Genomic DNA, 9,269 nt, shown 5'->3' with positions numbered 1-9,269 from the left:
CAGCACTCTCTCAAGAATTTTAGGGCTTATGTCCTCATATTATGCTTCAATATCTGGTTAGCTTATGAGTTTTTTCTTGTACACTAAGTACTCCAGCAATACTAAGAAGAACATTGCAAACCAAATGTGTTAGAGGAAGCCAACTCTTATGTATTAGAGAAAGCCAACTATTATGTGTTAGAGAAGGCCAACTATTTTTCAAAACACATCTTCTTCGCACGTGGATGAATTAGCCAGTTTCTAGTTTTTAATTCCTGTTCATCCCTGCTATGAAGGCTTAAAATTTAGCACAGGGAGTGTTTAGTAGATGGAGTTTCAAAATCTTAAGGAAGAAGTGATTGTACAGTACCACGTTAATGCACAGCTTATTATCCTTGTGTATCCATTAAACTAGTCAACAACCCATTGTCCCCACTAGAACAAAATAATTTTGTTTTTAAAATTGATATAAAATAAAAGTCTCAACTTACCGGTAGTTTGGGAGGTTCTGTGGTATATTATAGGTTAAGGTATAGATGTATGGCAGTGATACAAGCAATTTTTGCTGCATGTTACACAGAAGATATTTGCATATCATATGTAGTTACTCAAGCATTTGTCGCAGTGCACATATTTTTTCTATTCTTTGTTGTGACTCTTATTTAAAACCCCAAAAGCCGTGAACAAGACGGCTTGTAGGAAGTTGAGCTTTCTGTGTTAGCAAATGACAACCTTAACTTAAATGACAAAACTGGTAAACCATACATGTACAATTGCCCCTACTGTATTCTACATGTATACTTACAGTGTACAAAGCACTCACTTTCTTTCCTGCAGTGGTTTGGGGCACAACAAACATAAATGAATTAAGAGAGGTTGAGGAGTCAAGGAGGCAGAGTAAAGAAAACTTTTGGATGCCACAAAGCTCTTAGAATGAGCTTGATGGCTATTAATGCAGTGTTCGACACTAACTTTCTTGCTAATTTGCCCTTTGGGCAACTAGTTCTCTTTTTGTTGGTTCCCCGTGTGTCTTTTTAGTTGCCTACCTAGTAGACTTTTGTTGCCCATTAGCACTCGCGAGAAAATTTCAACTTGCAGAAATGCTCAACTTTTTTATAAACTTGCCTTCTTGTTTTGGTGTTGCAACAGTGATTCATTGGGTGATTAATCAGTCATAGAGCACATCCCTCACAAGATTTTAAACATCCATGAACTGTGCCCACACATTTTGATGAGACTCCACTTTTCTAACAAATAGACCCAGTGAAGCACTTTTACTGGTCAAATATGATGAACCAACTGTCATGAATAAAAACATAATTCATGCCCAGAAGCACATCATTATCATTAATATTATTGTTATTATTTTTGTTGTCATCGTTGTTGTTTTTATTGCTATTTTTATTTATTATTATTGTTATTATTAATAACTGTCTTTTTAACTATATATTAAGGAATGGCAAAAAGATGGCTCAGCCTGTACCTGTAGTACCTATTTTGTATTTGTAATCATAGATTAATAAAACTGCTTCTCTTCCTCACCAGAGATCAGTCGGGGAGTAGCTTACAATCCTGACAACAGTGCCCCATTTCTTTTTGAGTCACAACAGTAAAACTTATAGCCAAAATATTGCCATACTGAACAATTTGTGTGGAAAGACTTTGACACAAAAGTTATTTCCAAATACTGTTGCAAAATGCATCTTTGAAAATTCAATGAGGTTATCAAGCATTTTATTGTATTTTAAGAACTAGGGATTAATGCTTTTTATGGTTCACACGATCACTAATTGACTAGCCACTTTTATTTAGCAAGCTTTGGGGCAAGCTTCTCACAAAATTTGGGTTCATGGCTTGTTTTGGAAATGAGAGTCAATTGTAGAAACTTTCAGTGAATGTTAGAGTTGAGTTTACATGTCTTTGACCTTTAAGTTAATACTTCTGAACTTCTGCTCAAATGATTTCCCCGAAACTTGGGCATGGTTTGTATTAAGTCAAAATAAGCTGGTTCCAGAAATTGAGTAAAAGTATGCCAGCAAAATTTTTTTTACTGGTAGTGTTGTTGTCCAAAAAATGGGGTCCAGTCAAACACCAGTAAGAATAAAAATATTATCCCCAGTAAATGGAATTAAGTAACATTATCACCGAGTGAAAGACAAAATATTTCCCAAAATTTGTTAGCCAACACTTCAATGCCCCAAAAATTATGTTGCAAACTTTGACATGGGGTAGTGTGCCCACAATAACTGCAGAACCACCTTAAGTAATGATGAAATGGAATCAATAGAATAACCATGATAAGAATGGTGTTATCCTTTTGATACAATATTAATAACAAACAGTGGGGCTTGACTTTTCAAAATTACAGAAAAACTCAAATTGCATCTAGAGCCACCAGATCACAGTTTTCAAGCAACATACATTTAAATAGCAAGGAATTGCTAGCCAAATTAACTTTAAATAAAAATAACAGACACTTTTTAAAAATAAAGTGGTTTGCTATTAAACAGTTAAAAAACAGTTCCTTTATATTGCTATATGCAGAAACATAAAAAATGAAAAGGGTTTGTCAAACACAACTCGATACACCACCACCACCCACATAAATTATGATACTCTCCCATGTAGATGTGGAAGGAAAACACCTTGTTTTCACTCTAAGAGGAATTGGAGTTTGCAAGCCCTGACAGCAAGCCCTGACAGTTGTTCAGATTGGTTTCTTTGGAGTTAATGACAATAAATTGATTAACACCAAATTAATTGAGAGAGCACTCAAGTGAGTAAATTTTCTACATTAGCATATAGCCATAAATATGTTAAAAACAACTTATAATAGATAAAAATGTGGCGAACGCTAAAATGTGATAAAATATGTGAAAAAGTGTTAAAAATAAAATAATCTTAGCAAGAATTGCTCTAAACAAATAATTTGGCGCGAATTGAATCCCACTGTTTGTTTAGCATTGGTTTCAGTTCTTTGATAAAAAACATTTCAAAAATAAGGCAGCCAAGTTTGTTCTGAAACTTTCTTAAGATTCGAAAACTCTGTACGATGTCTTCTGGCGCCATATTGTGCTGCTCTCTGAGGTGGTTTCCGATTGCCAATCCTTTGTGTTCTTCAATTCGTTGGTGTAGGTGTCAGCACGTGTAACCGACATAGCCTGCATCACACAGGCCACACTGAAATGAATACACCACGCATTGTTGACTCACAAGAGGCTGCTTGTCTTCCCTGACCTTAATTTCATCCTTGATCTTTCTACTTGTGTAAACTGGGCTAATATCTGCGTTGATCTTCTGACTGAGGTCAGCCAGCTGTTTACGTACTACGTTTGCAGATTTCTGGTCCTTGTAGGGCAACACGATTCTGACTGGGGCTTCTCTTTTATCAGCCACTCGAGTATGTGAATCCTCGGACACTTTTGATTCAATAAATCTGCGAATGATTGACTGCACAAGGTCGTCAGGATAGCACAGTCGGGAAAAGATCTCTTTAAGGCGTTCACATTCCTCGTGAAAAAACAAAATACAGTATGAATATTTATAATTTGAATTATAATAATATTACTGTTGTACTTTAGATTATAATTCCAATGCTCTTTTTAAAAACTGATTTAAGTTTCATTAGGTAGTTTGGTGCTTTGGGCCCAAAACAGCAGCCTGAAAACGGTCCTTGTAAGTTGACAAGCCCTTGAATAGCCAGGAAGTTTCAAGAAATGGGCCCTGAAGAGGCAAAGGCCGACTTCAGACACAACTTAAAGCGAGTTTCAATTAGTCCAGCAAATTTATTTCACTTTCCGTAGGAGGAAGGTAAATTCCTAAAGATAAACATGAAACGAATTACTACAAATAACTAACTGAAGACGGCAGAAAACTAAGAGGAAAATACAAACAGACGATAAACTAAACGGCTCCCAAAATGCTGGCAACGGGGTTCAGGGAACCAAGAGGATACAAGTGTACCGGATGATAAACTAGCACTAAATTAACATGAAAGGATAACACAAATATATACGCAACGAAATTTACATACGACGCGAGAAAAAAAAGCATGTAGAGTGTGAAAAAATGCATTAACATACGGAACAAAAAAGGACACAAAGAAAACACGAAATAGCCGTAACAGGCCCCTTCACAGAAAGTTTCAGTTTTCCACAATATTGTTGTGTCTATTGATGAAGTAAATCCCTCTCCATATTTTTAATAGCCTGGCCAAACCATACCTGGAGGCATTAGATGATATGATCGATGAGGAGGAGGGGGAGTTAGAAGAAGACAAAGAAGAAGAAGAAGGACAAGAGGATCAAGAAGAACAAGCGGAAGGGCAAGAAGAACAAGACAATGATGATGAACACGTCTACAGAAAGTTAATAGAGGATGAGTTTAGTGACAGTGATAAAATCAGTATTTATTTCGAGGATTTTTTAAATTTTCATCAGGATTTCTTTAACAGATGTATTAATAAGTAATAATTAAGTAAATAGAGGATGAGTCTGAAATTGTTTTGATTGTTCTACATTTACAACAGCTTATTCAAATTAGCCCAAGCTCAAAGGCTGAAGAAAATGTGTCATTACTTTTTTTTTTTACTAAATGAACCACAAATCACTGTGTTGCCTGTGACTAGTTTGTTGGATCTAGATTTAAGGGACAAAAGAGTGACAGAACTTTTCATCTTTGTAATAAGAACCCAGTCACAGTCGTGCCTGACTAACTGTGTCCACCTTCCTTGGTTTAAATAAGCTAATCAAAATGCATGAATGGTGAAAATATCAAGCATCATGTAACCTGTTGATCAGTCGACAACTCCACCTCTCACATTTCTTTTCATAATTTGAATTTGCCAGATTTGAATGGAAGCCATAGGAAAGTTGTTGAAAACATGTGAAAAAATGATGAAAAAAAATTAGTTTGGTGGCCTTTGTTAGAAGTGCACCACTCTAAATGCAATGATAAGTATTATATTACTATGTCCAAAAGGCATTTATCTGTCAAAAATAGAATTTCTCAAACTAATTCTAACTTTGGTTATTTTGCCTTTGTAACAATACAAATCTCAAGATTATAGTGGTTTTACAACACAGGCTAAAAACATGCCCTAAAATACAATTTTCGAAAATGTTTGGATAAAGCAACGGTTTGTATCATACGTGAGCACTGCAGATAATTCAAGCGAATTAATTCAAGGTCACAAGTCAGATTGTTTTGGTTCGCCCGTGTGTAGAAAGATCTACAAGATTCCAGTTGATAGTGATAATGGTAATTATACCTGCTCATGAAAACACCAGCTGTATAAATTCCAGTCTAGCCATAAATAAATAAAAAAAGATTTGTAATCTTCTCTGTCATAACTGAATTATGTTATTGAACTAGTATGAGGTCCGTGTTGGTAAAACATTGGTCGAGTTCTTCGCCTTGCAATGTTATGGCGAGATCCATAGACTTATTAAAAAAAAGAAATACCCGTATCAGTATCCGACGTAAGTTTCATTCCATGTTCAATGCTAAATTCCTGAGGGGTGTGCCTACAAACGAGGACTAACAACAGAGCTATAAATCAATGAACATAATAAATCCCTCTAAGATTCTCTAACCGAAACAAGTGATAGGTTGAGGTATCACTGAATTCCTAATTTTCAACCTTCTGCTTTCATTTCATCGTCTCTTCCGGTTAATAACACGCACCCGTTGTAGCTAGTTCCAGCCGATCCCAGGAATGCAAATCTCATTAGCAGTCAGTGCTCTGTCTGATAACCATAACGAGTACTTTTAAGGGTATCAAGTCTTATATCCGAGATTCGGTGATATTTCTTTCTAAAAACAAAAACTGAAATAGTGTTCAACATAACCCTGCTCAGCACGTTTGCGAAAACCTATTGGTTCCTTTCAGAGGTTTCTTTGAGAGCACTCGGCTAACCTCCAGGTACGATTTCCGTACAGCGCCATACATTAATTATGTATGCAACTATCTCAAACTATCACATTATACTCAAACAGCAATCGTGAAAAGAACGAGTCAGTCAAAAAAATTGCATGCATAATTAATGTAAGGGGTGGTGCGAAAATTTTGCGAACCTCCCTGTCAAAATAAGAGAGCCCCTCTGCCAGTTTTGTCCACATAGTATAACTTCCACTGACAGAATCGCTATGATTACGATGACGACCACAAAGCGCTTTCTGGTGTATTGAATAGGCCACAAAGCGCTTTGTGGTGTTTTGAATAGGCCACAAAGCGCTTTGCGGTGTTTTGAATAGGCCACAAAGCGCTTTGTGGTGTGAAAATTGGAAAAACCAAATTATCTCAGAAAATAGCTGTGAGATACTTGCGAGTCAACGAGCCATCCAGTTTTCAATGTTAAATCCCAAAATAAAACACCACATAGCGCTCTGTGGTGTTTTGAATAGGCCACAAAGCGCTCTGTGGTGTTTTGAGTAGGCCACAAAGCGCTCTGTGGTGTTTTCAATAGGCCACAAAGTGCTCTATGGTTTTTCGACTACTACTGCTGTTTCGTAAAGCAAAGCGAACTAGGAACAGTTAGAAAGCACTCCGGCCATAAAAATCTACTCGACAAGAAAATTTCTGTAATAAATGTTCGATGCTACAGGAGACGTCTTACCCAAAAAGGTTCAGTCAGCCTCAACAAACTTATACTGAGAAGAGGGCTTTCGCGAACCGGATTTCGTGTGAGTGACAAGATTGGGAATAGAGAAATATTGCGCAGATTGAGTGGTAGTTTTACAGCACCGAAACTAAAATTGGTTACACTGCTTCTCAGAATTTTGTTTTGCCTCTGTAATATCATTAAACGATCTGAATAATTTGAGGATAACCAAAGCGCGGAGTTTAATATTGGCTGGCCGGGAACACGCAGTTCGCAAATCGGAGAGCAACCACTGTTTAAATCTTCGATCGAACTTTCATGTTGAATTTGAAACTGAAAACACACTAAGTGGTCAATTTCCGATAGAAATCTTGTGAGGTAAATGCCATTCTTGTAAATAGTCGCTGCATATTTACGTTCAGAGTCACTCTGGTTCAGAGTAAAGACATACATAGTCAAATACTGCTTCCGTACGCTACCCCTCCAAAAATCAATTTTGCTCGAAGACCGAACTGCAACGGAGTTTAGTTACCAGTCTTATGCTGCGTGTTATTAGATAGAACGCATGATATGATTGGCTCCGTATATTACATTACGTCAGAGGACATGTCTGCTATGTAGGACATAACTGCAACGGTACACATGGTTTACCCGTGGTTTTTTAACCGCGCGGCCATGGGCCGAGCGCGGTTCATGGTTTACCCGTGGTTTTTTTTTTTTCGACTTCGGTGCGAGCAGACCCAAGCTTCCACTCGGCCAAATTTTGAGTCACGCAACCTGTGATGTTTACTCGCCAAAAGCTGTTGAAACAATAAATCTCATCTTTCGCGGGAATAAATTAAAAACCCAGCGCTCGTCAAAAATTATATTTTTTCACCAGAAATTTAGCGCGGAACATATACATATTTATATTTGTTTGAATCGTCGATGAAATGACCTTTTCCGGATATTTTTTCCTTCGGGGTCAACGGAAACCTCAGATTACAAAATCACGCCGAACCCACATGTTGCAAAAAAATCTCTTCAAAACCCTGACTTCGAAGCGATATAACACTTCAGCGTTAATAGCTACCACACATCGGCAGGCGGTAAATCTATTCCTTAACAATCCAGCTTTATCGTGTTAAAATTTCAGCGAAATCGAACAAAATCAGAATTAATTAGAATTTTTTTGTGACCTCACTTCCCAGACTTGTCCTAACAAAGGAAGCAACGGTCGCCCATAGCAACCGAAAAACACGAACATAACAAAGCCGACGTTTCGGCCAAAAAACTCCACAATTATCGCCTGAGAGTTTAAACTTGAATGGGAACATCTTTTTCGAACCTTTTTCAACTGATTTAGACGAAAGACTGGCCTCGGCGGGCTACAAAAACGACAAAGAGAAAAAACAGAACAAGACAGGAGAACAAGCCGATAATATTTCATCGGACGGCTTTCGGCACGAAAACGAAAATACAGCTTACTTCTGGATAAATTCAGCCTTAGAAGCCAGCAACCGGTCCCAAATTACTTTCTGTATCCTTACAAATGTCCTGATTTCCATCTCCGAAAGATTTTGCCCCAATTTTGAGCAAATAAACATTTCGCCGGCGGCGACCGCCATTACGGTGGCTTCCATACTAAATTAGCTAACTTAACAAAATTCTCCCGAGAGGGGGGGGGGATACGACAAATTTGGTGAGAATCAAAAGTAACGCCAATTTTCTGTCACGTTTTCAATCTGTGGTCACTGGAGTGACCAAAATCGATACATCGGTCGGGATAGGGTTTTTTTATGACTTGTGTGACTACTTTGCTAGCCCTTTACTCGTGGAAAACACCAATTAAATTTAATCATGACTTTTAAGAAAGAAAGCTGTTGTTAATAGTGTTATTATTGTGTCGTTGATATCGTTCATGCCCATACATATCCCGAAGAAAGTTCTAGATTAAGACCATTAAGTCATCGGAGATTTGTCAACGGCTACCACTGATGGTGCAATAATACAGTTTGTGTTGATCAAGTGATGTGATGTCTACAGTAAGAAAAGAATCATCAATGACTGCTTTGGAATGTGCACTGCGTTCCGACGGTAGTGCTAAGCGAACAGTTAAATTTTAAAAGCGCGGTTATAAGATCTAACAGATCTTCTTGTTTTTTTTTCGACTTCGGTGCGAGCAGACCCAAGCTTCCACTCGGCCAAATTTTGAGTCACGCAACCTGTGATGTTTACTCGCCAAAAGCTGTTGAAACAATAAATCTCATCTTTCGCGGGAATAAATTAAAAACCCAGCGCTCGTCAAAAATTATATTTTTTCACCAGAAATTTAGTTCGGAACATATACATATTTATATTTGTTTGAATCGTCGATGAAATGACCTTTTCCGGATATTTTTTCCTTCGGGGTCAACGGAAACCTCAGATTACAAAATCACGCCGAACCCACATGTTGCAAAAAAATCTCTTCAAAACCCTGACTTCGAAGCGATATAACACTTCAGCGTTAATAGCTACCACACATCGGCAGGCGGTAAATCTATTCGTTAACAATCCAACTTTATCGTGTTAAAATTTCAGCGAAATCGAACAAAACCAGAATTAATTAGAATTTTTTTGTGACCTCACTTCCCAGACTTGTCCTAACAAAGGAAGCAACGGTCGCCCATAGCAACCGAAAAACACGAACATAACAAAGCCGACGTT

At 37.6% G+C, this 9,269-nt stretch overlaps 1 protein-coding gene across 4 annotated transcripts in view; it reads left to right on the top strand.

Annotated features, from left to right (window-relative positions):
• Positions 1–5,315, top strand: part of LOC110050473 (nonsense-mediated mRNA decay factor SMG8-like) — a 24,958-nt gene extending 19,643 nt beyond the window's left edge. For 2 of the 4 annotated variants that reach the window (XM_089283629.1, XM_089283627.1), the window contains one exon: positions 4,187–5,315. The gene's annotated coding sequence lies outside the window, so the exon portion shown is untranslated. Of the gene's footprint in view, positions 1–3,598 lie in introns of all 4 variants that reach the window. The other 2 variants (XM_089283628.1, XM_089283626.1) reach the window with 2 other exon arrangements.
• The last annotated feature ends 3,954 nt before the right edge of the window (positions 5,316–9,269 follow it).

Source organism: Orbicella faveolata, unplaced genomic scaffold (assembly GCF_042242905.1).
Source record: "Orbicella faveolata isolate gen_17 unplaced genomic scaffold, um_ofav_v1 contig_12, whole genome shotgun sequence".
NCBI classification, from domain to species: Eukaryota; Metazoa; Cnidaria; class Anthozoa; order Scleractinia; family Merulinidae; genus Orbicella; species Orbicella faveolata.
The sequence above is the reverse complement of the archived record's forward strand: the minus strand, read 5'-3'. Positions and strand labels throughout refer to the sequence as shown.